The following is a 14,471-nucleotide window of genomic DNA, read 5'->3' on the forward strand; positions in this document are numbered from 1 at the left end:
GGGGGATTGCCCAAATTCTCCTCAGTCTCCAAGGAGTTGGATAAACTGCACTGGCTTCCAGTGCGGAAGCGGATTATGTTCAAGGCCCTCTGTATTGTCTTTAAGGCACTACATGGTCTTGGTCCAGCGTTCCTTCAGGATCTTTTACAATGGTATAGACCAGGCAGACAACTGAGGTCGGCCAGTCTTGGGCTGGTTAAAACCGCTCGGATCAAGAAGGCACGCTGGGGTGGAAGGAGTTTTGTTAGGGGAGCTGCGATGGCGTGGAATTCCCTCCCTCTCTCCCTCAAACTCAATAAGAATCTCATGACATTCAGGAAAGATCTAAAAACATAGCTCTTCTCCCATTAAGTACCCATATTTTCCACTTCTCTGGAATCATCACTTCAGCGCCAGGACGCCGACTGGTATCAGTGCGCTCTATAAGTGTTAAAAATAAAAATAAAAATAAATAAATATTGGACTTTAATATATCAGGGGTGTGGAATTTTTGTAAAACTGTACTTGTCCAAGGGACAAAGGGGTACAATAATCTTCTAGCCCTGTAAAGAAATCCACTTGTAAAACGTACTCTATAAAACTAAAAGATATAAGGACTAGCAAGAACTGATTACTAGTCCACTATAAAAGCCAAAGTAAACTTGATCACCTCTGTCTCTTTGCCCTTGCAAACTCTCTTATTATAAAGTATTATCTTCCACACTGTTTTCTTGATATCAGCAGTAAAACATTTGCCTTTCCAATAACTTGCCATACGGCCCATACCAATTCCACATCTTCATCATAGGGTTCATCACCCATCTGTTCTTTGCTCACAAGGCAATCACACACTTACTGTTAAAGTACAACACTCCCTTACTACACATATACCTTCACACTAAATTCATTGGAATGAATATTCGTCTCACTATCCATCCCATGACCACCTCTCCACTCCCTCATCACAGGCTGTGTATCCCTTGTACATTTTACAGCAGGTTCTCCTCCACTCTCAGAAGAGGTTTTTTTTCCCCCTCCAGTTTCACCATAGGCTTCATCACTGCCAAACCCCTCTCTCATCTACTGCTGCTACCTTGCCTATGTTCATCACATTCTGCTCCCCAATAGGGGTGTACTCATCTAAGGGCTCTGAGCACCCCATTTACCTAAGCAGCCCACTTTGCTTCCTGCCTTCCAGCAGCCATGCCAACTGCCCCCATAGTAACACTAGTAGTAAAGACATGTAAAGAGCAGCACAGGTCGAGGCATTTACAAGTAGACACTTTTTGTGCCCAGTGTATTGATGGCAACACAGTAATGGCAAAGCAAATGTATCTGTTTCAGAAGGGCAATAGAAGGGAGTGGCGAGGAGCACAATGACTGGCCATGGAAGAAGGAGTCAAAATTGAGAAACCTGGACAGTACAGTTCTGAGAGTGGATATTTCAATAGCATAATACCCAAATCAATGAAGGGAATGTCATGAGAGTTACAGATAGCACTGAGGCAGACCTCAAGGGGCGAGGCTGGATTGAGGTGGAGAGAACAGAAGCCTGAGCTGGGAATTATTGAAAGAATTACCAGGCAATATTCAAGAGAGGGGGCTGGCCAGGTATTAGGATAAGGATACCTGGAGAGGCCTGCAGCAAGATCCAAGGACTACATTGAGGAAGAATTGAGACAGAAGGGACCTAGTACTAGGAAAAGGCACACAGGTTCTGAAGGGAACCTTGGTGAATTCAAGGGCAAAAACAACAAAGGATGTTGTAGGGAAACGAGACTGGCAAGAGAAATATAAAGGCAGCCAAACCATGGTGTTTAGTAAATAGAAGGTCAGATAATCTTAGGACAGAGGGAGAGCAGGTGACTTGATGACAGCACAAAGAAAGCAACCAGAGTTGTTTAGGCATAATCAGCAAATTGACCATATGGCTTAGTGGGTTAAGATTTACTCCAGACAACTGCTGTTGTCTGCTCACTACTAGTTCAGATTCTGGCAATACTTTTTGCTTTCCCTCAATTTAAGGATATCAAATTGAGTACTATTACGTTAACAATAATCTCTATAATTTATAGTGCTAAAAACAGAAGATTATTAAGCACTATCAATAAAACCAAATTTTAGGGAGGAATGGACTGCAGAAACAGAGGAATAGGTATAGGAAAAGTCAACAGTGATACAAAATAAAGTGGAAACTTTGCTGAAAGAGGAAAAGCTGGGTCAAGATCAGAGGGAGAAGTAATAGAGGACATAGGTCAGATAAGCACTGGGAAATCCCCTCTGGTGATTAGCAGCGCTGTACAAACTAACCCTAAATATAATAATGTTAGCCAGATGAAGAGCAGATAAGTAGCTTGGAGGACATAGTGGGCGATGAGAGCTTTTGCTTGTGATCCAGTGAGGAGAGGTAGTCTACAGAAGAGGCAAAGTCAGAAAAGCAAATGTCTTTGTGAGCCAAAACTCCCTGCTCTTAACTTGTATGGTCATGAGCAGTTCTGAAATTGGAAAAACTTTACAGTTTTCAGTTCAGTTTTTAACGTCTTTATTTCGAATTTTCTTCATAAAAGACAAAATATTTACATACATATAAATACTAGCAATATAACATAATCAAGAACATTATATAAAAAATAAACGTAAAAAACAAGAATTAAGAGTTGATTAAGAAACCTCAATTAAATATGTGTATAAAGACGACAAGAGAGAATTATTATTGAACAAGTAAGTATAAAAAGACACAACCTCAATACTGGTCAGGGTCACAGTCTAATAGGCTAACATGCTGTATGGATTTTTCACGTCGAGATGTTACGAACTGTCTTAGACCTTAATAGCCAAGCCCATCCAAGGAATTTGGCCAATCCAATGGATAGCCATTCAGAGGTGTTAGTTCTTAAAATGAGCAAGGCTTCACTACTCGACCGGGTCTTTAATCTAATGCATACAGGCTTTAGCCACTTGTGACGTGGTTCACGGTAAGCATTACAAACAAACAAAAAATGACCTGTTGTTTCTTTATAGAGACATACCCTATGCACACACTTGAAAGGTACAAAAAATGGGCACAATATGTCCAAATGCAAATGTTCAATACAGTGCAGAGAAACAACAATAATATGCAAGTTGATGTAAATAAATAAACGAGTATTTGTAAAGAAATCTTGGTCTCCTTGTTTTAATCAATCACAGCTTGTGAACAACCAGCCGACACGTGTTTCATCGCATCTCGCGAATCTTCAGGGCTGGAAATAATACAGAAAACAAGGGGCTATATTTGGGGATATGTACAGATGTATGATGACCTTTAGACACCACTTCAGGTCAGCACTCGAGACAAGCCTCTCATAAGACATTCTCATGCATAAATCTAAGCCCTTGAGATGGTTATGGGAAAACATCCTTTAGTGTGCTAAGGTGCTCTCCGATAGCTCATTAATTTCATGCACTAGGGTGAGCGGTTGTGCACTTAAGCACCCTAATTGATGGCGTGGATTCACATGTCTATTCCGTGCTAATATTTCGAAGATGTGAATGGTGAAGTGCTTGACTTAGTTTATACCGATGTGAGAGTTCATGCGTGCGATACGTGCATTGTGATACAGCATCAAAAAAACTCTGACACATACCTCCAATGGTTGTGTTTGGACCAAGCGGTCTAACATGATTATTCGAAGTGAGTAGAATTGAAAAAACAAGAGAAGGGAAAAGGCAATGGAGAAAAGGAGGAAAGAAAAGAAGGTCGGAAAATTAGATGTATGCAAAACGCAAGTTATTCTACACTAGACACGTGACTAGGTACAGACATAAGGTCTGATCAAGAAATCCCATTGAAGACAACTGTTAGTCTCATGGATAAACTTAAATTAGGAATTAAGTTGTAACATAAAGTAAGAAATGGTAGGCTCACCGCTCTTCCGGTGATATTTCCGACCCGGAAGGGCCCAAAACCGTCCAATCTCAATTTCGAAATGAATTAAATTAGCTGCAATAAATTCAAAGACAAAATATACATATATCCGAGTGTGTGGGGAGTAAACTTGTGGAGCTATACATGGTCCTTATTACTGACGGAGAATTATCAAATATTACACTGGTGCTTTCATATGTTCACGTTCCTCTAGTTTGTGAACTCAAATTTGCAAAAAATGATTTCATGCAAGACCACATTGCAACAGCTAGTTTGAGCCTGCATGGAGATTTAACTGGGTGGGGTTTGTCAGAAATGCTAGTAGGGGAGAGAAAGCTATTATCTTAGTCCATTAAACAACATTCTATTACAGTTTGAGACAGAAAAGCCCCTATCCGAGCAAAATACGTACCACGAAATGGGAGTTTTAATATTATTTATATGGAAGTCGCGTTACCTTGCAAGCGTAATGCGCTTGTTGTGGGTTGCCCGATAAAGGCGGCAATGTAGTAGTGATGAATAAAACTGACTATGAAGGAGAAATCCACGGCCAACTTGCAGACACCACTTGCTATGAACCAATACCCTTCAATCCAATAGGTCCTTTAACAACCAAGATCAATGATAAATTGTTGCTTTGGAAACAATCAGGTCTATTAAATGACCAGTAATACTACTATCTAAAAATTTTTCGACCAACATACCCTTGGCTGTACACACTCCCCAAGGTACACAAGAACCAGCCCTTCCCTCCTGGTAGACCAATAGTCTCGGGCATAGGGGGTCCAACGGAAAGGATGGCAGAAAACATTGATCTCTTTCTGGGTCCACTAGTACACAACCTTCCTTCATACATTCAGGACTCCAGACACATCCTGAGCATTCTTTCTGATATTCAATGGCAACCAGATACATTTCTTGTTACTATGGACGTTGTGTCCTTATATACGAGTATCAATATTGATTTGGGACTTCTTGCTATGAATAGATTTTTAGGTAACCGACCAGCTTCACTGTATCAGCACACTGTAATGCTTTCTGAAATGATGGAATTGGTTTTGAACAATAACTTTTTTGTCTTCGACAAGAAATGGTATCGCCAAAAGAAGGGAGTGGCGATGGGATCAAAATTTTCCCCATCGTTTGCCAACCTGTTCATGGGCAATTTAGAATCTGATCTCATCTGGGGGGATAAGGGCTCCCAATACATTGACTCCATAATTTTCTGGGGACGCTATATAGACGACTGCATTCTCTTATGGACAGGCTCAGAAGAACTACTCATGGAATTCTTTAACTACTCGAACAACAATACGTGGGAAATCAGATTTACAATGACACACAGTCAAACCAGAATTGAATTTCTAGATATAGAGTTGTATGTTGTAAACAACAATTTGCATAGCAGACTGTTCAGGAAAACCACCTCATGCAACTCTATATTACATGCAGATAGTTCACATCCTCCGCACCAGATAAAGTCTATACCGTATGGTGAATTCTAAAGAGCTAGAAGGCTCTGTAGTGAAGAATCCCAATTCAAAGACTGCGTACATGACATGAAAAACAGGTTCTCCAAAAGAGGTTATGCCAGTAATGTTATCAAACATGCAGAAAGGAAAATTAACAAAGCTGTGAGAACAGACATTTTGCAACCGAAAAAACAACCTCTGTCCACAGACAACACAATCAGGTTGATCACAGAATTCAATTTCTTTCACCACACTTTGAGAAAAAGCATGAATAAACATTGGGGTATATTGAAAAAGGAGAAATCTTTAATTCCGTTTGTCACAGACAGGCCCCAGATCTGCTTCAGGAAAGGCAACACCCTCAGAAATAGATTGAGTCCCACTGTACCGCATGGTCTACAGGCAACAGATTGGCTTTCCACAAAAAGCAAAGCTTTTTTTAAATGTGGATTTTGTGCCATGTCCAGATGGGCGAAACACAAAACCAAACAATTCTCAAATCCCAAAGGCGAATGTTTCTCTATAAATACCAACATCAACTGTCTCACCAAATATGTAGTATACATCATTGAATGTAAGTGTGGGAAACAATACGTAGGGAGCACCATACGTGCCCTTAAGGACAGAATCTCGGAACATATGAGGGCAATTGTCAAAAAGATCCCAAATATCCTGTAGCCCTACATGTGGCAAGTTGCCAAAATTCTGAAAATGAGAAAGTTGTCTCCTTCTTTGGCATTGATGTAGTAAACTTGGGAATCAGAGGAGGTAATAGAGAACTAAAATTGAGACGTACGGAAGCTATGTGGATCATGAAAATGTACGCAGTCGGCCTAGGCCTTAACTTTGATTCAGAGCTTCAATTTTTCTTAGGTGACTGAATTCCTTAATGATACCAATCATTGAACACATACCATTCAGACAACAAATATGATGTGATTGTTTGATAAATTACAAGGTTGGATTGACATTTATTGAATTTGTTGTTTGTCATGGAGGTATCTACTAGATATCGAGTCAGCTTATCAAACCGCAACAAATGTATATTTGCTTCATACAAATGTGATAACTGCAATGTAAATCATTTTGTTACATCCTGGTTACAACATATCAATGATATTTTCAATCTGATTGAATTAATAAGGTTCTTAGAAATGTAAGAGAGGTTAGGAAGATATCGTTTTCACTTCTTCCACAACCGTTATGATATTATGCGAGACTATTGCAACATCGTCTCGAACATAGTCAAGAATTACGGCTCACTGACAATTTTATAATGGCATTGAGCATGTATGTTTGCTAGCACTGTGTTTGTGGGAGCATATCGTATTCACCCACCACACGCTGCGCGTCATCGCTATCACGGAGATTAAGGATATGCCCCACCAGCATGTACACATTTCACCTAGAAATAAACAATAGGCATGTCTCTTAAAAAATAAAAAAATATATACGCAGTCCTTTCTCGGCATGATATATCTGCCTGGAATATTTATCTAATTGTTTCACAACTTTGATGGACGCACACTTCTGTCCTGGCTTCCCCTCACTGTTACTGTCTCTTTAATCTATCCTGCCAGAATGACGATCGCGTCACCTAGGAGGCCGGACGCTATTTAAACAACAGGTACTTCCGGGTCACGTGTCCGCACTCCGAACACAGAGACCCGGGAGAACACGAAAGGGAAAAGACGTCTATAAGGTAGCGCATACGGACAGCTTTCTTAGGGGCATGGCTTTTGACTATTTATTGCTCCGGAGACTAAAACCGCCTGGTCGGAATGTTTGTCTTACAGACATCAAGTCCGGACGAGGCCATTGAGCAATTCTTAATATTCGCGGGATACGAACAAGTATAGGTAAGCTGCCTGGATTTATGTCCCATGTATAACGTAAAATACATGCTGTTTGCCAGCACATTGGTATTCTATTTTAATACCACTCACTTATATCGCATTACAGATATAGAGTGATTGACTTCTACACCTTCTCCCGGGCAACCCACAACAAGCGCATTACGCTTGCAAGGTAACGCGACTTCCATATAAATAATATTAAAACTCCCATTTTGTTGTACGTGTTTTGCTCGGATAGGGGCTTTTCTGTCTCAAACTGTAATAGAATGTTGTTTAATGGACTAAGATAATAGCTTTCTCTCCCCTACTAGCATTTCTGACAAACCCCACCCAGTTAAATCTCCATGCAGGCTCAAACTAGCTGTTGCAATGTGGTCTTGCATGAAATCATTTTTTGCAAATTTGAGTTCACAAACTAGAGGAACGTGAACATATGAAAGCACCAGTGTAATATTTGATAATTCTCCGTCAGTAATAAGGACCATGTATAGCTCCACAAGTTTACTCCCCACACACTCGGATATATGTATATTTTGTCTTTGAATTTATTGCAGCTAATTTAATTCATTTCGAAATTGAGATTGGACGGTTTTGGGCCCTTCCGGGTCGGAAATATCACCGGAAGAGCGGTGAGCCTACCATTTCTTACTTTATGTTACAACTTAATTCCTAATTTAAGTTTACCCATGAGACTAACAGTTGTCTTCAATGGGATTTCTTGATCAGACCTTATGTCTGTACCTAGTCACGGGTCTAGTGTAGAATAACTTGCGTTTTTCATACATCTAATTTTCCGACCTTTCTTCTTTTCTTTCCTCCTTTTCTCCATTGCCTTTTCCCTTCTCTTGTTTTTTCAATTCTACTCACTTCGAATAATCATGTTAGACCGCTTGGTCCAAACACAACCATTGGAGGTATGTGTCAGAGTTTTTTTGATGCTGTATCACAATGCACCTATCGCACGCATGAACTCTCACATCGGTATAAACTAAGTCAAGCACTTCACCATTCACATCTTCGAAATATTAGCACGGAATAGACATGTGAATCCACGCCATCAATTAGGGTGCTTAAGTGCACAACCGCTCACCCTAGTGCATGAAATTAATGAGCTATCGGAGAGCACCTTAGCACACTAAAGGATGTTTTCCCATAACCATCTCAAGGGCTTAGATTTATGCATGAGAATATCTTATGAGAGGCTTGTCTCGAGTGCTGAAGTGGTGTCTAAAGGTCATCATACATCTGTACATATCCCCAAATATAGCCCCTTGTTTTCTGTATTATTTCCAGTCCTGAAGATTCGCGAGATGCGATGAAACACGTGTCGGCTGGTTGTTCATAAGCTGTGATTGATTAAAACAAGGAGACCAAGATTTCTTTACAAATACTCGTTTATTTATTTACATCAACTTGCATATTATTGTTGTTTCTCTGCACTGTATTGAACATTTGCATTTGGACATATTGTGCCCATTTTTTGTACCTTTCAAGTGTGTGCATAGGGTATGTCTCTATTTGTCACGTTGGATTAGTATAGCTTGCTGACTTATCCTTTGAGTGGTTATATGGTTGTCCACTCACCCAGTTGCACCACATCCTACTTAGTCCTACAGTGCTTCCATACTGGCAGTGCGCCCTTTCTCTGACATCTAAACACCATTCTTTCTTTCAATTCTGTTGTTTCTTTATGATCAGGACAACAGGGACAAAATGAAGACTCCGACTTTTGCCAACCACTAGTGAAGGCCCTTAGCGGCAGTGTACCTAGACGGAACTGAAGGTAAAGTTTCCTATCTAAGGTTTTGAGTATTACATCCCAAAAACCTCTCGGTGTGAGGGACTATTTTATGAAGCAAAAACAGACCGGTCAGGTTCGGTTTCTCTGAAAGAGCAACGTGTTCTTCTTTAACCATGGACCAGAAGAGGAATTTAAAATCTTTCTTAGACGGAAAGATATGGGAGCCCGGCTCAGACCACATCAGGGGGAGGCCCATTCCGATAAGAGTATTTCTAATTAACTTAAACCATGGAATTTCACCTGCCCCCTGTTGCGATCTAACATCCTGAAGCTCTTGGGCAAACATGGCAAGTTCCGGGGTGGACCATATGCGTCTCCATAACGCCACCATCCTGTACTGGGCTTGATGTTTAATGGAATGAAAGCCCATGTCCATCGAAAGTGGTAAAGTGGGTGTTGATGGAGGGAGACTGACTAAATTTCGAAAGAATTTGTTCTGAATCCTATCAAGGACAGCCAGGTCCACACAACCCCATATATCAGCCCCGTATAATATGGCAGAGCTGATTTTTGCACTATAAATTTTAAGAGGGGCAATACTCTTTTGGTCAGAGAACTCCGCTGCTCCCTCACCAAGCAACCGGACAGACGCGCTAATTTCAAGCTAAGCGCCGCTATTTGCTCTTTCCAGCATAACCTATAGTCCATTGTCACACCAAGATAAGTCATAACTTTGACCTGTTCCAGACTAGACCCGTTCATGGTAACATTGCCCCTCATAGGTTTTTTCTTTGTCAAGACCATAAATTTGGTTTTATTGATGTTAATTTCTAAATCGTTCTCATTACAGAAATCCACAAATTTGTTTATAGCTACCTGCAGACCCTTCTGTGTTTTAGCCAGTATGAGCGTGTCATCAGCAAAAATGAAAAGGGGGAATTTAGTCCCGCCCAGTGTCGGAACATCGGTAGGGGTATCTGAGAGAAACTTAACCACTTGATTAATAAAAAGTATGAAGAGGGTGGGGGCCAGGACGCAGCCCTGTCTCACTCCACGAGTCACGGGGAAGGATTCTGTGACCTGGCCCTGGTGACCCCACCTGACTCTAGCAAAGTTTCCCTCGTGCATCCTGATGGTGAATTCTAGGAGCGCAGAAGGAACACTCATCTTTCTTAAAGCAGCCCACATCTTTCCTCTGGGGACCAAATCAAACGCTGATTTGAGATCCACAAATGCAGCGTATATCGTGCCACCTCTCAAAAACACAGTTTTCCAGTAGATCATAAAAAATCTTAAAATCTGATCTACTTTACTAATGTGAGCCCTAAAGCCGGCTTGTAATGGAGAGAGAATGTCAGCTTCAGTCATCCATGAGTCGATTTTTCCTAAGAGCATTCTAGCCACAACCTTTTGTAGGGCATCAATAAGACTGATGGGTCGGTAGTTTCCTGCATCAGTTTTGTCCCCTTTTTTATACACGGGCAGAATCTCTGCCCCTTTCCACGAATTTGGGATCCTGGTCCCTCTAGCTATCGCATTTGCTAGGGTAGTTATGTACGGAACCCAGTGCACTTGGTCATACTTAAAGAGGTCCGCTGGGACACAGTCCATACCGGGGGCTTTACCGTTCTGGACTTGTTTAAGAGCAGCTACAGTTTCTGTTTCAGTGAAGACAATGTGATCAAGTATGGGCACCGCAGTCTGTACACTGGCATCTTCCCAAGTGTGGGAGATCCGTTCCGTGTTACTAAACTGCGTCGCGTAGTGCTTGACCCATTGTTCTGCGGGCACATGGTTAACAGGGACTTTCGAGTCCCCAGTCCCTTCCCATCTCACAACCTCCCAAAATTTTTGTTGGTTAGATGAAGTACTTGCTTGAAATAAATCTAACCAGCGTTGTTCGTCCCAGTTAGTTTTTGCCTCTTTAAGTACTTTCTTATAATTAACCCTAGCTAACCTAATGTCCTTGGCTGACTTAGATTTAATAGCAGCTATCAGGGAGCTATGGGCAAGGCGACAAGTTTTATCATACCATTTTGACCTAGTTTGTACTGGACCATTTTTCCTTCCTTTTATGGGTTCGTTAAAAAAAGTTTTAATCTTATTAAAAAGAGACTCATGGATCAACCCTATTTGTTCAAGGGAAGTCCCTTCGTTAATTATAGGTATCATCGAATTGGTAGCTACTGAGACCTCCACCGCAACCCTATCTAAAACGGTAGGGTTGTCTATGAGCCTAGTCCAGCGTACCCTTCTACAATCATTAGCGAGAATAGCCTCAGCTGTAACGGTAGTAGATGCAGGGTCCAATCTGAGACCCTCATTCAGTAATAACTTTATTGCCAACGGATTATGGTCACTTTCTGGTCTTGAGACTACTTCCATGTCCTCTAGGATATTCCAGAACTCTATCTTTATTAAGAAGTAGTCAATACGGCTCGAATACTGGGAATTGTCAAAAGTGACCATTCCCATCGAGTCTGATTTAGTTCTGCCGTTAGCTGCACGCAGATCCCATTCAAGGCAAAGGCCTAACCACTGCATAGCGGCCTCAGTGACTTTTTTAATTGGGGGGATAGATAATAGTGGAATATTCCAAATTTGATCGATTTCCCCATATCCGTCTTTATCAAGACTAGGAAAAGGTTCAAAAGAACAATTAAGTTCACCTGCCACCATTATACATTTGTCGCTAGTAATATTATTCAATAGGGAATCTAAATCGCTAGCTGCTCTCGCGGGCTTCCCACCAGGTTGCCCTCTTGCATATATATTAATCAGAAAAAAGTCCTGGTTATTTTTACCAGATAGTTTCAGGGCAAGAATATCGTTACTTAAGGTAGGAATGTCAGTAATTTTAAAAGCTAAGGATTGTCTGATCCAAATAACCAGACCTCCTGAAGGACGTCCCTTAGGTCCTTTACAGGCTGGTTTATAATAGTTAAGGTACCCAACCCGGAAAATAGCACCGATTGACCAGCTTTCCTGTAAAATGATTACATCAAAAGAGTCCACATAAGAACCCCAATCACTCTCAGACATTTTCCCTTTTAATCCCGCTATATTCCAGGACAAGACTGTTAGGATGTGAGTAGTTTCTTTCGGCAAGTTGTTAGATGGGTTCACAGTCTCCCCAGGGACCGGGGGTCTAGAAGTGTCATTTGGTAATTTTACCCTTCCTACCTCCCCTTGGATGCTTCCACTCAGCCCTGAAACAATCTCAGCTCTGAGAGATGGAGAATAGTTAGGGGAGCTCAGTACAACTTCACTCGGCCCGGGGATCGATAGTAGTTTATCAAGTCAATCCACACCATCCAAGCCGGACAGCGGAGCAAACCGGTTTGTGAGGTGCGGATGAAACAAAGGGTAGACTGGGGTGTAAAAGTGAAATCTCCCTCTTGGCCTGTCCCTTCTGGAATATTGAAATGGAGTATGAGGTCTATTTACATATAAAGCAGGATAGAAACAATTCAACGATAATGTTTGCACATCCCCAACTCTTCCGAATCTAGGTTCCCTACTGATGAATTCAGCCACCCATGGCTCTCTGAAGCTTATTACCACGCAATCCCCCTCAAGATCTTTCTTACCATAACGTACCCAATCCACCCTCCTTACATTAAGAATTTCAGGATTCAGGTTGGGTGGGAGCGGGCGATTTTTATTAAGCCAGAATGTTACCTTATTGTAGAGGTCCTTGTGTGTTTCTCTTTTACCATCTCCTAAAGGAGCCACGCCGGTTAAGATGATAGTGTAAGGCTGTGACTCTGGAGGGAGATTCACACATTGTTTCCTCGGGATAGGTTTGATATTGGGCCGGATGTTTTGATCGTGACTACTAAGGGTTTTCTTGGCCTGGGGTTGCTTTGCAGCCTTTTGTCTGGGTACGCCCTCAGAGCTGGCTGTTTTCTTGGGGGCCGATACGGTTGTTAGCTGTGGGGCTTTTGTCATAGAAGGTCCCGCTTTTGCGCTAGTGGCCCCTGCTTTATTATTTACCAGGGTAGACTTCGGAAGTGACGGGACAGTGGGGGACAATCCTTTAGAGGCTAAACTGGCAAGAATTTTGTTTGAAGACGCTATGTTATCTTTTACCAACTTATCCAAGGAGTCCATTTTTGTGTTCAATAGTCTTGTCCTTTCGAATAGTGGTAAGAGTAAGGATTTCACTAGCAACTCTATCTTAGCCAGAAATATACCTTCTGCAATGCTAATTGTGGTGTTATGATCTTCTGGTTGGACCACCACATTAGCATTGGGCAACAGTGTAGGTGAGTCGATAGTATTTCCCGCCCCCTCAGTCTGCTCATCTAGGTCAGGAGAGTCTAACCTTTTACATTTCCCAGGGTTCTGTGAGAGTGGAAGTTGTAAAGGAAGAGGGGAATTCACTTGCTCATTACTGATATTAAGATTTGGTGAATCCGAGAGACCTGATTTCTCTCCAGGCTGGTCTAGAAAAATAGTAGTCCCTCCATTTAGCACGTTATCGTGTGCAGTGTTATATGAGCTATCTTGACCTGATCCCACTAACTCCACAGTTTGGGTCTCAGGAACAGTTACTAACACTAAATCTGCGTTAACAACATCGCTATCAGTGTCTAACAGGGAAAGCGGGATAGGGGAGACAGCCTCATTAATTTTCCCAAGAGAGGATCGCTTGCCAGTAATTATATCTAGTGAAAGGCGTTTTTCAGCTAGAACGATTTCCTTCTCCAGTATGGCAGTAGAGCGTTTAAAAAACTGGTCAATTGTACCCGTAAAAGTACCATTAGAGGTAGAGACCTGAACTTGCCTTTCTTTACCTGATCTTAAGGTCATCTTGAGATATACAAATTAGCATCGACCTCAGACCTCAAATTGTATGCAATAATGGGCAAAATTAGGTCAAAGCAGTTTTACTAACAATGAGGGCACAACCCTGGATATAGTCAAAAACAATATTTACAAGACCAACAGCTAAAACATCTGTTAGGTGATACCATGAAGTACTAAGAATATTAGGAAGTAGATATTAGGGAGGTGGCCCAGCCCGGCCTCCCTTGGCCCCTGACGGCCACAGACGGTCCCGCCCTTGTCCCGGGCTTCTCCCGGCGCCCTCCCGCGCAGCGGGATCTCAGTGCACTAATAAGGAGGAAAAGGTGGTTAGGGGGTGTGGCGGTCAGGGAGAGCGACCCAGGTGTTGAGGGTTGACCGCGCGCAGGGACTCCTGGAAGTTAGAGTCCCTGCGGGTCCGCTCGCAGCCCTGAGCCTGCCTGTTCTTTCTCCCCAGTCCAATAATCCAGTCTCAGGAAACGGCGCCCCTTTCAGCACAAAGGGCCTCGCACCACACGGCGAGGAGCTGCGATAACAAGGAAGGGTCCAGGTGCAGAAGAAAGACCACGGCAACAACCGGTCCAACAAGGAATCCCACGACGCTCTGAACGGAGGCTGCTTTCACTGCTGGGGCAGGGGGCGTGGCGGTCAGGGAGAGCGACCCAGGTGTTGAGGGTTGACCGCGCGCATGGACTCCTGGAAGTTAG

The sequence above is a fragment of the Lissotriton vulgaris genome, chromosome 3_1 (genome assembly GCF_964263255.1).
Source record: "Lissotriton vulgaris chromosome 3_1, aLisVul1.2, whole genome shotgun sequence".
Classification (NCBI taxonomy): Eukaryota; Metazoa; Chordata; class Amphibia; order Caudata; family Salamandridae; genus Lissotriton; species Lissotriton vulgaris.